A 14339-nucleotide genomic window follows, 5' to 3' on the forward strand; every position below is an offset into this window, starting at 1 on the left:
GTAGAGATGTCTGCCTTCTCTCTGACATAATAAAGCTAGATGGCACTCGGCTTTGACACCTGCCACCTGTATCACCGCACAGAAAGAAGTGTGCGTCTACTCATGGACAAAAGCTGGCTAACCAGGCTCACAGCTCAGCCAAGGAGGACCTCGCTGTCATGAGCACGAGCCTCTCATGAGAAGATGAACGCATCCTTCAGTGCGATGATTACGGTTGGTGGATGTCGTTGGGTAGCAAGAAAATATAGTTTCTATATGAATCTGTTCACATCAATTCCTGTGCATTATCTTGAGTAACCAGGTCATGATTTCTGTGAAGAGATATTGCTGTTGAGTTTTTTAAATGTATTTTTTTGGCACTCTGAGCCCCACAAGCGGCGTGCCATCAAGTTCCATTATATGAGAAGGCCGACATCTCTGCACCTTGTATCTCTAAAACACAACAACTCACACCAAAGCAACTTAGACGGATAAATAGCACTACAGGTAAGAGGAGAAATATGTATTTTTGATTTTAGGTTAATCTGTCCATTTGGCTCATGTATGAAAAGACATAAACAATCCATATATTGGGAAATATCTGAATGAATATGTTTATGCTTTAGTAAGGAGGAACTGCACACTGTGTTTGTATGAAGGAGGTTTTCCGATATATATTTATATTTCTCTTTTAGGCCATTTGACTTTCTGAGATGATGTTAATCATAAGTGAAGTGATCAAGCAGTGAGGGCTTCAGTATTTGTAACAAGGGACCAGTGCTTGTGTTTAGTAGGCCAATCAGCACTTAATCATGTGTAGTCGCTATTGTTGCTAAGAAACTGGGCTGTGATGAACAACTGTTCAGACTATACAAAGCAACAACTGATGCTGTAAGTCTGTCCACATTTGGGTCTTCGTGGTCCATTTTGTACAGTAAGGTGATGATGTCGGCCTACAGCCTTCACTGAGTGCACAGAGCAATGTGACTTTGCATGAATAACATCTCGTCTTGAAAAGAAAGAAAAAAACTGATAGAGTGTGAGACAGCCATGGAGCACAAACTACATTATGCTAGCTGTTTATTGGCGCAATGAGTCAGGCGGCCCATGAAGGTCAATTGACTGGATTTCAGAGCGGTATAACAGAGTAGGTACTGTGTGACAGAAGGCTAAGTGGCAAAGGCGTGTAGAGCCCCATTCAATACAGCCCAATATTAGCTTTCATAATAGAAAGTGACAAAGGCATTTTCAGAGGGGAGAGGAAAAATTGCAACATGCACTGTGCACTGGTGCAATTATTGCATGTGATATGGAAGTTGAATAATTTTATCTGGCAGCGTGGCCTACCCTGTGTCCACCAGGAGACCAAAGACTGCCTGAGATTTAATCCAGAATTATTTGCACTCTTGGCCTGGATGAGCTAAAAAAAAATTCAAACAAAGTGAGTTCAATATATATTTAGTGCGTTCAAAAAATAGAGATACAGAAAAATCATTTCTACAAATCAGCCTTAAATGTTAAATATTTGAGAATTTGAACAAGGTAACAGCTAACGACTACTTGCCATGTAAAGATATAGTAGACTAAAGGCGCCATGAATAGTGATGTCACACTCCCTCAGTGTGTGAGTTGTGATCTGAGCTTCTCTGTTCTCTGTTTTAGTCACCATCTGCATGTCTGTGCATGTGAGTCCCTCTCTGTCCTCCCTGCGTCCGTTTTCAAAGACTTTCAGAAACTTCGTCATATTACAGCTACACGTGACACTAAAATGTGTTTATGAAAACATCGGACAGAATCCTGATTCATATATCATCAGCACTGCCTAATTTTACAGTTTCATCTGAGTTCTGTGAGCAGTATGTGTTCAGATACTACTCTCCTTTTCTTTTCCTACTTTATTGAGTGAACAACGCACACATTTGTTTTGGTCTGAGATGCTGGTGCTCTGGTGCAATATCCAGCGTCAGTGAATGTCGTATTTCACCATTAAAGAGAGACTACATCACTTTTGCTGAACAGTGCCGAAAACGTCTACAAATGGCAATTGGACAATAAGAGCACATTGAATTTCCCTCAATGTCCAATATTGTCATGTTTCACTTACTTTAAAGACATTATCATTAGGCACCTTGACTGAAAGTGAATGGAATAGGACCACAAAGAATAAACAGGTTTCCTGGAGAGGTATACTGTGTAAGCTTCTTATTTTGTCCTTGTGATGATATCTATGAATGTACTGTTAACAGTTACACAAGCAGAGAAGAGTCTTAAAGTTCCCATGAAGTCAGAATCGATGTTCAAGCGTTTTACCACATACAGCTTGCTCTATATCCAACCTTTTGCCAGTTCCAGGCCCAACAATGACAGAAAAAGTCATTTTGTAGGTGTTTAAGAGTTTGTAAATTCCTGGAAAACGATAACAAAAATTGTTGATGACTCATCCTGCACTCGGGGGGTATACAAATTTTGCCTTCAATAAACTCTTTCTTTCTTTTTATGATGCTGCCAGGGATGTATAAAAATAGGGACGCTGCCACAGAGGAGTGTTTTCCCAGGACTGGGCCTTATGGATTGCTGTACAAAAACACAAGTTTATCATTTAATTCACTGATTTGGGTGAAAGTGGATCATATTTTATGGATTTCCCTCTGCTGCCCTCAGGCTGCTCTGCCTCAACTCTGGACAGAAACTTTACTTGTTGTTAAAGTGACTGCTACCTGCTGCTAACCAGCAGCCTCGCAGTGAACACCTCTGGATTGGGGCCGTACGCAACCTCTGAGAATGACTGAGGCCAGTTAGAGTACTGAGGTGATTTATGTTTCCCGATGGACAGATACCGCTTGCTTTGTAACTAGCTTTGTAGCTTTTAACCTATCTGCTGGGCAGCAAGCTCAGTTAGCTGTGTAGCTAAGTTACTGGCCATACCAGACCAAGTAAGGCTGCAGCAACCAAAAGCCTGAGTATATTGAACTGAGAAAGGGTTTGTTATAATGCTAATTAGTTTAACTTTTCATTTGTATGAGAATTGCTATGCTGCCCCCTTTTTTTGTACATAGTATAACTTTAAAGGGAAAATACATCTGATATTAAATGTTGCTTAAAACATTTTGTGTATATGTTTATGGATATGTACGTATGTGTGAATATTTCTGGATGTGTGTGTTTGCTCACTGTGTGTATGCACTCAATATAATGAAGCTGCTCCTCTAAATGTATGCTGTGCTATGACATTTTATCAGAACTGTATATTGCTTCCTCCGGGGGCTGCACTTCCCTCTGTGCCGTGATGTTGATGTAGTATGGTACTGTATATGATAAGCATAATACTGTGGATGACTTATATGTGATATTATGTGGTACAATATATAATGTAAACGATGCAGTGGCGATGCAGAATATGCAGTATGTAGCCATACATTACAGTCTATCATATAATACGGTGTAGTATGTGGCATGTAGACCTATTATTCTTATGTGAAGTACTCGTGTAAACCCTTTTGATGTGTCTGACACATCGACTATCAAACATGGACGGAGCTGCTGCCTTAAACCTGCATCCTTTTTAATGGTCACCTGATTAATTACCTCAGTAAACGGTTTCCTAAGTTTTTATTTCCTCAGTTGCTAGTTTCTAGTATTTTTCAAGACAGGATGATGTTCGTTTTGTAAATTATGATCCTATTTAGAGTAAAAAAGACGATCAAGCAGGGAATGCTTTAGGGTGTGGTTGCCTTATGATTAACAGGTCGCAACCACGGCAGGTCCTCAGGTTCTCTGTCAGATCCAAAAAAACAAGATAGTGACGGCAGAAATACCAAACTCAAGGCTTCAAAACAGTAGTCCACAAATGTATCATTTACTTTGCCCGGTTCCTAGCACCATGCTGCATCGCCACTGTGTTTTGACACAAAACAAGACAAAGTTTTTCTATTTCTACCTCCAGGAGAGAAACATGAGTACTTACTGTGGTGCATGCTGGTAGTTCAGCAGGCTGAGGAAGTCCAACTCGGCTCAAAACTGTTGCTGTGTGTCATCCTCTGACTCGCTCTTTTCCCATTTCTTTATGTGCTCTACAGTAACTAAATCATGTTCCAGGAGAGGTTTTGAACATTTCTGAGCTTTGTATTCCCCAGATTATTTTAGGTTTTTTTTGCTCTCACCTGTGAACATCCTGAAGAGCCCCTGAATTACCAATTTGTTACACTTGTTCAGCCCAGTGTCGCCATCCAACTTTATTCTCAGCATTCTCCTCTGCACAGGGGCAGCAAACCGCTATGTTGTGAGGATTCGTACCTTCTGAGAGCCAGCGCTTTGACATTAGTCAGTCACGTTGTCTTCATTGCTGTTAAACTAATGAAAAACTATAAAAAGCCCGTTGAGATGCATTTAAATTCAAGATGGTGCACTTGAGTGAAGGATCCACAAGTCTCATAATACAGATGAGTTGTGGTAGTTGTAAGGTTGCATGTATATGATTCCCACATGATGTCATTTCTGCTTATTTCACTGAGCATACAGTATGAAAACGGTTGCATCTTTTTTGAAAAAATCATTATCATTAACTTAAAATTTACCTGAAACACACTTTCCAAATATGAGGTGTTGGCTCTGTCATCACATCAGACTGAATGAGTTTGAGCTGTTACATTATAAGGTTCGATAAAATGCTGATTGTACGCTGTCACCTCAAAAAACAACTCAATCTCTTATGAAATGTCTACTCTCTCCGGAAACCTGATGATTTTTTCAGTGAAACACCACTTTAAAGATGTTATAGTAAATAGTTGCATTCGGGAACTGGGGCTATATTTCATCTAACTGGGACATGTCAAACTTTTTTGCTGCCACAGTTTTTTTCGTGACTAATCTACAAAATACATCTGTCTAATTTACATAATGTAGTCTGATTTAAGGGTTCTTATATACAGTACATGGGAGTTTGTTGCTTGTGAGTGAGACGCAGGGCTCAGCATGCTCAGTGAACCAGTCATTCTCGACCGATGTATTAAACAAAGCAGGGCCTGCTTTGGTTGTTTGATGAAATTAAATCCCCCTGCATCATTCCAGAAAGATCAGTTATTTCCAAATAGAGCTATTCAAGTTATTCGGAGGAAATTAGGCTATTTTTTATATCGCAATATATATAAATATCAGAAAAACAAAATGCGGTTTATCTACAGAAACATAGTTACATGTGTCATGTGTGTCAGAGTGAGTAGGGAGGTATATCAGTGGGGTAATTTAACCTTTAATGTATTTTTCCTCATGCAGGCACCTCTGGAGAATCACACCAGTGAAATTAAAATATGAGTAATACTTTAAATTAATTTTTAAATACAGTATAACTTATTTTGCAGGGCAACCACAGATCACCATTTTAAGGAGGATCCTGAACCCCACCTTGGGAAACCACGTGGGTTAGGCAAGTGGAAAAAAAACAAAACCAGAAAAAGTGCTAGTGTTACATGAAGGAAGTAATTTAACCAGTGGGCGGGCAGGAGTGTCACATTTTCCCAGCCTTAAGTCAGGGTCGGTTATAAAAACTGTCCGGACACTGTCTCTGGGCTCCCAAACTGTATGTGAAAGGCAATGATGAATGCGCTAGGTTGTAAAAGGCCTGATGCAGAACTGCAGTGGTCGAAAATACCGTGTGAATGGTCCTGATGAGAGTGTGCGCTGCCTGCCGACGAAGAGGGAAACTATAGACGAGTGATCCGCTCGGTGCGTCAGGACGCACAAGATAACCGCAGATGGCCTGTGTAGACTATCCTAAGTCCAACGGGTGATTTCACACCGTAGAGCTTTTTTTTTTTTTTGTCAGACTGCATGAAGGCGAAGAGTCTGCAGTTTGAAAATAGAAACGTCCTGTGAGCAGATACCCATCAGACATCCAAGACTCCGATTTGTCTTACGCAGACGTTTTGCGACGGTGGCACATTTGCTCACATGCTCGATCTATCCGGCGACGGACGGACAACACGATTACAACTTCAATTTTGTTAATAATCCTCCTCAGTGTCACATCTCCGCCACGTCGTACAAACTCGCATGTGATTGTTGTTTCTAAGCAGGGCAACGATGTCGTCGCTGTTATTTATTTTGATGCCCACACGGGCGCATTTTCGTGAGAATCTGCTCTGTCCGTGAGGATTTTTCCCCCCATCACATTCTGAGTCGGGTGGATTTTTTTTTTTTCCCCCTCTCCCGTTTTTCGTCGGTTTGTCTTTAAGATAGCAGGCTATTAATTTTTAATTCTTATGCATCCGCACGAAGACGGGACCAGAGAGGAGCAAACGAGTGATAACCAGAGGGGGAGAGAAGGAGAAGGAGGCAAGTGAGGAGGGAAGAATGAATGAGACACACTGAGCAATTAAGGAAAAGGAGATTGGAGGAATCAAGGTAGGAGCGAAGCACACTTTTCATCTTATATGTTTTAGCACATGTGACACCAGTGCGACAATTACAGCTTGTAATGTGCACCGTTCAGGCTTGTAGTATCGGGCTGCGTGAGGTGTTCAGGCGTGTAAGCAGATTTATTTATTGATGTTTAATGCTTTGACAGAGAGGAGTTCGCGTTACGGTGCGTCAACAGCAGTCGCTTCATATTTAAAATGCGTGCTTGATGCTCTAAATTAGTCGGATTTAGGACGTGAGTGGGACTCCCGTTTGGGGGCCTATGCATTGCTCCGTGGCCTGCACAGTAATAGATTTTTAGCCATTTTAATTAATGGATACAGTCTGGAAGCAAATGAGTGTTTGCTTGTCCTGAGAGGAAAAGGAGAAAACGTGCACTTGACACTATGACACTGTAAAACAGAGTATAAGGGCTGTAAAATTGCCACCAATGTAGTAAGTGATGAACTAATTCTGTCCTGGACGGATTGTTTGTATCACCCATACCAGAAAAAGTAGGGGAGGAAAGGAGATGTCCTGGGATGGTGGCTGTGTGGTTTCAGCACAGCGTCCCTCTCATCATTTCGCCTCTTTTGTGAGTTCCGTCAGAGAGGGAAAGAAAACTAAGCACCTCATTGACTGTTCGAGGAATAAATGCATCAGAGCGAAGTGTACAGCCTCAAAGTGAACTACTCTGCCCAATCCCCCATGTCCTAGACTACACCATTAATCCTGCACCTCGTCAGATAATTACCTATAGGCCAGCTGCTCTCGGAGGGGTCTGGGGAGCCCCAGGAGTCCTTGAGGAATGTTCCAGGGGGTCCCCAACAAAATGAGATGTGATTTAATTTCCCTCAAATTCAACTTAGCTGGAATCCCAATTATAGGATGCATATGCATGGTCATCGTGATAGGTTCAGGTCATAAATAATACATTTATCAGCTCCGTACAGCGTAAAACAACAGCAGGAAAAATCCTTCCACATATCCAGATTTGATCGGATGTGACCCCGTAATGTTGAGGGGTTCATGTGATGAAAACCGAGGCGCCCTTATATTGTTATGCTGAACTAATTCCCAATTTAATAATAAAACATGTAATAAAAAAGGCATCAACAGCCCACATTGTAGTTATTATGGAAGAAATTAAACCTTTTGTCTTTGTGTTTTATTATGATAAAATTGAACCTGAGGAGGCAGACCCTGAAAACACTTATTTTCTGCTGGTAAGCCTTTTCCTCATTTCACCGGGGTGCATTGTGTTTGTCCTGCCAATTCTTTGGGAAAAATTGGCATGTCTACTATTCTGAAGGGGTTGAATGAAATTCAAATTCTTCAGGTGGTAAAACAGCAATATTGCAACTGTCTGATTGCGTTATCTGGGCATTCAAGAAGCAGGACTTGGAATTGGTTTACTGCCAAACGCTCTCCCCGGGAAGACAGAAGGATTTATTTCCCCCTTGTCTGTGTGTCACATCACCATCAGAAAAATTATTCTCGGCTTTCAATGGGTGAATAATAGTCATACATTAGCATGGCATTAATGATCATCAGACTTTTAATAAGTCACTAATCATAATTAGATTTATTTCGGTGCGAGTACAGCGTTTTTGGAGGCTTTGCAATACTGTGGTCAGGATTTCGAAGAGCGTATTATTCTGTTGAGGGAACCGGTTGTGAAGGAAATACTGTACACAGATTCTGCCTGATGGTCTTCGAGCAGAATAATCGAATTATCCTTATCGCTTTTAATTTAAAAAAAAAAAAAAGATACACTCACTGCACGTGTTTAAACGACACAGGCTCATGCTTTCATTTCCAGTGTAAAGTGAGTGTAAATGCACACACACATGCACACACACACACACACACACACACACACAACGCACACATACAATTTTTATGAATAAGGACAATATTGCTCTGTTCCCAAAGTGAGTGCTCTCGTGTTTCCGTCGCATTTTTGTTATTTCCTCCTTTGTACAATATGTATGTACCCCCTGTAGCTCTTTGACAAGGCTGACTAAATGAATATGTTAATAGGACATAAGCAGAAAGATACAGTACTGATATGAATTTCAGAAAATGACCTATGATGTTTCACACCCTCAGGACAGCTAAATGTATTGCTTCTGCCGGTTCAAAGGATAATGTGAGCGTAACATTCATCGGATTCTAAAAGATTCTGAAAGCTTTTTTTTTTTTCTCTCACGATAACGTGCCACATTGCCTCCGTTTTCCCAGCATGGCTATTAATTACAGCAGGGGACACATATTGAATGCTACATGTCAATAAAGGATTGCCGATTTTGACAGCGAATGGCGATTTGTCCTTAACCTGTGAAGGACACTGACATATTTTGAATGCACGGGGTGGTGTGAAATGAAAAGGAGCGTGGCTTTTAGTAGCGGCACATTATTCGACTGTTGACAATGGGTAACAAATAACATCATTCAAAAGGAAAGATAAACAGACTACATACCACGGCTGTAAGAATTCACCAAGTCCACGGTTCGATTATGTTTTCTATTTGGAGATTAAAATTGTCTTCAGTTTTCTGTTTTAATCCGTCATTTCAACAGACGATTAAACTGTGGCTACTATTGTTACCTTATCAGTGTTGATTTATCAGGAATATTTTTTTTAAAAGAAAATGGTGCACTAAGTTATTACAGATAACAAAATGAGGATTTGGTACAATAATCTATTTATGAGCGTAACCTGTCAGTCAAGAGAAGTCTAGGTTTTTCGGAAAATGTGCACAATAATATAAAATGTACATTTAGGGAAAAACATGCTCCGGTTTTATTCAAGCTCCCGATACAAAAAGGACAGTGAATAAACATAAAACTGCATTTATTTAGTCACAACAGCTGCAGTTTAAAATGTGCAGCCATTTGACTTTTTTCCTTTTTGTTCTTTTTGCGGGAAAACTCGGACGAGTTAAAGATTTCAGTCGTTCTCTCTGAAACGGTGAAAGCATCGACCCTGGGTTCTTTATGTCAAGTAATTGTTAAAATTGTTGCACCCCCATATATTTAGCAAATCCAGATGTTTGCTGATGTAACACACACACACACACACACACACACGCTTAACACACACTCAAATGTACACCAGGCTGCCACTGTAAGTTTATTCAATCTCCAGGAGGGAGTGATTGGAGAATTTTTTTGTGCCAGTAGAGAATAGAGCACTTCCACGCTGGCACCGCAGTGTAGTCTGATGATAAACTTAATCTCATCATTGCCTTTTGATGATGAAAGGCTCCCAGATATGATATCCGATTAGAACTACAAGCCTAGCAAGCTAGTCTGCCGGTCCCCGCTTCTCATGGACCGTTGTACTGGGGGATTTATTTTTTAATGATCACATTCGTGGTCCATATTGATTTATTGTAGCTCTGGAGATTATTTGCAATTACAATCCACTCAAAACAACCCTTTGTGAGATTGAATTATAACTGGATGTCAGTTTTTGTGCGCAAAAAAAACCCAAAAAACAATCATGTTGATAACTGTGCAACTAGTTGCGACCTTTACCGCAACAATTTTGTAAAAGCGTTTGTCACCCCATCGTTCCATATTTGCTGACATTTGCAATAAAGGAGATATGCATTGTTTGATGCTATTATCAGAATGTGTTGAAGATTGAGATCGTTTAATTTTAGTGGGCGACTCCTTTAACCCAATAGGTAGGTAGGTAGGTAGGTAGGTAGGTAGATAGATAGATAGATAGATAGATAGATAGATAAATAATTCCATCTCATTAGGGTGGAGGTATCCAGTGATGGGTGAATGCTGTGTCTCTACAGGGCAGTTTTTCACTGGACTGACCTAGAAACTGTTTATTGTGTCGTACCAGGTAGCTTTTCCTCACCGCTTCCCTTCATAGGCAGCACTGTTTACCTGGTAGTGGCAGCTCTGTGGTTGTCACCAGCCTGATAAGACATGTCCTGACAGGAAAGCCATTATGATTGTAATGACAGTTATTATGGTTCAGTGTTTTACCACTGCCGACAAAACATGCTGAAAATGGTTTAAAACAGCTGTTGTTGGACTAATTATTGCAATAAAAAATAGCCTATTATATTTTCTAAGGCTGTTCGTAATGTGTTGGCTGTTTTCCCCTAAAATGCTAGATTACATTTTGGGAGCGTGAACATGCAATAATGGATTGGAAAGAGAGGGATAAGGCGAGAAAGAAAATGGAGTAGGCGAAGAATATAGTGCAATAGCGGTGGGGGACAGGTACATAATGGGCGACAAGCTTAAACTGTCTTTGCTGAAGTGCCGTGGTGCAAAAGCGATGGGCTGTGTGCGTCCATTTTGAATCTCATGGCCTTTGTGCTGTGGTGTTCACTGTGAATGTGGCCACACAACAACCCGTAAATGCAGCTCCCGGCTCTGTGGTCTCTGCTACACGTGGAGAAACACTCAAGGTGTGGGCTTTGAGAACCTTATAGGAACCTTACCACACACTGATTCAATTCAATTGCTGCCAGCCTTGAGCACGTGTAGGCGCCGCCATGGCGAAAATGAACAGGAGCAACAAGAGCACATGAACAGAAGAAATCGATGAGGACTCTTTTTCATAAATGGAGTGGGTGTTAAATTAGCTGGATGAGCCCATGTAGCAACACATTGGATTGAGTGCCTGGTGTATTTGGGTTGTGTCTATCGACTGAGAGACGACTTGGTGTACAGCAGTGAAAAGACTCAGTGATGCTCAATCAATGTGACCAATCAGCCTCACCAGCAATTCATTCGGTTTTACACAGATCAGTCGGGGGAGGAGGGGGCTCTGAATTGCTGTTTTAAAAAGCGCCACTGCAGTTTCGACGACCACATTCAAACTGCTGTTTGTAATGGTCGGCTGTGATTGCCCTTTTGAGCCAGCCCGATTTTCCTATTCATGTTGTTAAAAGGAACTTCAAATAGCAGTTATCAGCTCTGTATTAGCCAGTTTTCATTTCTTAACATGTGTTTAATGGGTTTTCGAGGCCCTGTGCCAAGATTCAATTTTGAAGGCACTTGAGAATAATGATCACAAATCAATATAATCTTGCTTTGGTTGTCTGACATTTCAGGATATTAGTCATGCCAACTCCTGCCATTATACACCTTTGTATATTGGCAATGGTGCGCTTAACACTGTGAGGCTCAGATCCTCCTGCACCTACAAACAACACAAATAATCAGAGAAATATATGAATTCTAAAGCCAATAGAGATACAGGAAGCAAAAACAAACAAGTACAACTTTATTTCTTCAGGATTGTGGTATTTTTTGACACAAATTGAGTCCTAAATTTACAACGAAACAAAACCACTGACGAGTAGAGGGGAGAAAGAAAGCCTCAGACACAAAGAGAAAGATGGAAAGAAGGTCTATCAGGTTGTCTTCGTTAAAGCCTTGTCCTCAGGTAATTGGAGCAGCTTTCCACGTCCAATCTGTCCGTCTGAAAAGGAGGAGCACACAGATGAAAGGAAACAGGGATCAATTGACCTAATAGCTTGTCCAATCAATCCTTATGTATTTCTGATAGCTTGACGGAGGGTCCGGACCAGAGCGGTGGATGAGCCTCTCTAATTGGCTTGGCCAGAGCAGGCAGAGCAGTATGCGGAGTGGTAATGGCACGAGTAGTCGCCGCTCTTCCTCACACCTGGCGCTCGCACTCTGTCAGCGTCAATACTGACACCTTTGTCCTCATTATCATCAGCTTAGTGCCATGTACAGACCCTTCATCTGCCACTGCTAAACTTCCTTCATTACACCTGCGTCTACACAATCCACTTCTCGCTTTCTGCCACTGACCCCTCACACGATGACTAATACAGGAGTTTCTCAACAGTATCTAAGCCATCAACAAATTTGGTCAGGCAGCAGAATTAGGAGAGGCGTGTATTCAGACATGAACACTGTCTGTGTGCTTTTGTGTGTGTGTTTCTGGCTGTCTGGCCCTTACAAGCAGTTACGTTCACCTGAGACTCACCTGAGTTATTCCACGGAGGACGGCTCTAGTGGGTTCGTATTTGTGTCAGCGGTACTCCCCTCAGAGTTTATGGTGTTGGACCGGTGTGAGCATGTTTGCGTTTGTGTGTCTCTGCGTGTGTGTGTGTGTGTGTGTCCATGCTGTGAGCTGTGAGAAGAGGCAACACCAAGAGACAACACGGGACCAAAAGAAGCTGTTTGTTTGCCTGTCTGCCAAGATGGGAGTTGGAGGGAAGCAGGGAGAGAAAAGAGAGAGGAGGCAGGGGAGGAGGGGGAGGAGGGGGAGGGGAGCTCCTCGACAGAGGTGTGAAAGGGCACGTATATTCATAAACAGCTGCAAAAACACCCAGAGCATAATACATACAGTAGGCAGATGCCAGATGAGACGGAAAGGGGGGAGGTGCACCATGATGGAAAAAGTCCATAAACACCTAGAGCAATGAACTTAAGGAGAGAGAGGGGGGGAGGGAGGGAGGGAGAGAGAGAGTGCATCCGGAGTGGATTAATTAAGGATTATAATTATGTTGGGACTATGCGTGTCTCACCTGAGACTGCCCCGTGCCGCTCCTTTCCAATCCGCATGCCCTCTGCTCCTCTGCACATATGGACACAAACCACAGGAAAACACTAGCCAAGCTTGTGGTATCATGGGCTCAACTCTGACACCGTGCAGCAAAGAGAATGAGCACAACAGTCTATTAACCTGTTTGCTGCTGGTTTGTAATGAATCCACTAAAGCGGCAGCCGTATAATGTTAGTCTCTGTGTTCACGCCGTGTTAAGCTGTTAGCTGAGTGCATACAGTTTAGGTTTGTGATCAGACAAACACCGATTCAAATCCCCAATATTTGGTCGGGGAATTTAATTGTTTTGTGAACATTACAAACTGGTGTTAAAGAGCAATTTCACGATTTCTTATCTAAATCTGCATTGATGGATTTTTCAGCCAATAGGGGGCAGTGAAACAATCTGTAAATACAACATTGACATGCCTGTTTACGCATCCAGTAGTCACAGAGGAATAGCATTTGTGTTTCTGGCTAACTGATGAGTGAAATTCCAATATTAGCTCTTTTTTTTTACTATTTTTGCTCTCCACCAACCACTGAGGGGAATTTCGGGCTCTTTATCTGCAAAATGCTCCATAATGTTCATTTGCCAGTCACAAACTTTTTCTGTCTATCGTTGCTGATGAACAGGTAGCATGCAGTGAGTACATCAGAGTTTCTGTTCATAAACAGCTGCCTGCTCTGACGGGACGCAGGGTCGATGAACCATAACAATAAAGTTGTGGGCTGTGAAACCAAAACAATGAGGTGAAAAACACTAAAATGCTGCTGAGAGCTGAGGGGAACTGCAGAGTCGAGTGATAATTCTCTGTGGATTTGTCTACGACTGAACCGTTCACGTTACACTTGATGTGATTAGGGTTGACGTTGTATACTGGTGTCACAGTATACTGTGCTATGAAAGCTGACGGTTATCATGCCACTTTACATTTTCATATCTACAGTATTGAATTGTACTATATCAGTATTCAGTGTTTCCCACAGGTTTACTTGTGGGGCTGTGTGACAGCGCAGTGTGTGAGAGCGTAGCGAGGGACAGGCGGCTTCAGAAATATTTTAGTCAAAACAAAGGTTGATGATAACTCAATTTGTTGCGAACAAATGCTCATAATAAATAGCTACATGTCAACATAAATAACTATTTACATGTTAAAAAAATTTTCCTTTTTCAAAATATATTAAAGTAGAAAAGATAGACGTGAATGTCAACTGCTGTTTGATAAACAAGTCACAATAAATAATTAAAAATATATCAAATAGATATACATTTCACATTTTCAAATTATATTCAAGAGATCAAAACACTTCAACTGTGTTTTTGGTCCAGAGTTGTTCTTCCCAATGCCTTCCCAAACACCACTGTTCCTACAGTGGCTAGTTTACATACATTAGTCCACTATGATTA

General features: G+C 41.4%; 1 protein-coding gene across 3 annotated transcripts in view; it reads left to right on the forward strand.

The window, feature by feature from the left end:
• adgrl1a (adhesion G protein-coupled receptor L1a) overlaps nt 1-14339 on the forward strand; it is a 154267-nt gene that overhangs the window by 51128 nt on the left and 88800 nt on the right. The window contains exon 1 of one of the 3 annotated variants that reach the window (XM_084371692.1): nt 5572-6378. The exons of the other annotated variants lie outside the window; for them this stretch is intronic. The gene's annotated coding sequence lies outside the window, so the exon portion shown is untranslated. Of the gene's footprint in view, nt 1-5571; nt 6379-14339 lie in introns of those variants that run through there. 3 annotated transcript variants of the gene reach the window in all.

The sequence above is a fragment of the Pagrus pagrus genome (assembly GCF_965226575.1).
Source record: "Pagrus pagrus genome assembly, chromosome: 13".
In the NCBI taxonomy this organism is placed as follows: domain Eukaryota; kingdom Metazoa; phylum Chordata; class Actinopteri; order Spariformes; family Sparidae; genus Pagrus; species Pagrus pagrus.